Source organism: Cynara cardunculus, unplaced genomic scaffold (assembly GCF_001531365.2).
Source record: "Cynara cardunculus var. scolymus isolate 2C unplaced genomic scaffold, CcrdV1 Un_Scaffold_5379, whole genome shotgun sequence".
Classification (NCBI taxonomy): Eukaryota; Viridiplantae; Streptophyta; class Magnoliopsida; order Asterales; family Asteraceae; genus Cynara; species Cynara cardunculus.
This window is the reverse complement of record NW_020202382.1, coordinates 3,686-4,964: the sequence shown is the minus strand read 5'-3', so window position 1 is coordinate 4,964 and position 1,279 is coordinate 3,686.

The window sequence follows — 1,279 nt, the reverse complement described above, 5'->3', positions numbered from 1 at the left end:
ATATATATATATATATATATATATATATATATATATATATATATATATATATATGTATGTATGTACACACACACGTCACCATAAGAGTTATTCATCATGCCTCTCCTTCAAAAAGAAAATTGGAAAAAGACATGGGAATCAAAGAAGGCTCAACATTCTCCAAAATTTAAGAATTTTCTAAAATTTTCCAACATTCCACAAAACCATTAAAATTTTCCTACATTTCACAATATTCTTAAATTAAGTTCATCATCAACTACACTACAATTTGATTAAACATATTTAGTCGAATCAAGATTACAAGTGCTACTATTTATTATTAAGTTTACTTTTTATAAAGATTAATATTTATGTAATTTTTCACTTTTTTTAATTTTAATATAAAATGTTTATGTCTTAATTATTTTTTAGATATGTTAACAAAATATATAAATGAACAAATTAAAATCTGTAAAGACCGAAATTTCTTTTTCTTAATAAAATAAATGTCCATGTATAAATAAGTCATAAGGTCTAAATAGTTCAACGCACCAGAAAGTTTTTTTTTTAACTAATAAAACTTAAAGGAACATTTGTCTAATCATGATCATATCAAAGTCTTGGATAGTCTCCACGTCAAGTCTTTATTCCGCGATAGCCGGTTCTAAACTTTCTTCTTTCCCTTGCTACTATTCCCGAGTGTGAGACGACCTAATGAGTTGGGTGAGCCAAGGGCCCAGTGAATTAAAGGTTTTAATGCATTCACCATGTCAAAATTAAATTTCACAAAGCCTCATAATTTATCATGGATACGGTTTAAAAAACATATTTCACAAAGCTAATGGCGTTATGGGAGATGACTACCTTACACAACATTATCTGGTGAACTCACACAACATGCCCACACTTACAACTTTATTCAAGCTCACAAAGCATGCTCGTCTTTACGAATCATACCGTAGTACACCCCCCATTGCCACAGAACATATTTTATAAAATAAGGCACATTGTACGCATACATGATACTCAAATATATCAAGAAAATTCCAGGCAAACTTACATATAGTTGTAAATAAAATGTGCAACCACTTTTAGGAAAGTCATGTATAACTCACCGTACAAGCCGTTGCCTTAACCGATCCTCGAAGTGGCTAACACCTCCCCTACAAATCCAAAATTGCACTTAAATCTAAGCTAAAATACGATATCCCTAGAAATGTTCGAGTGATCCCCCTCGACAACAATTATTATTATTTTTTTAACGATTCAAGAATTGACATTTGGTTATGACTTGATATAT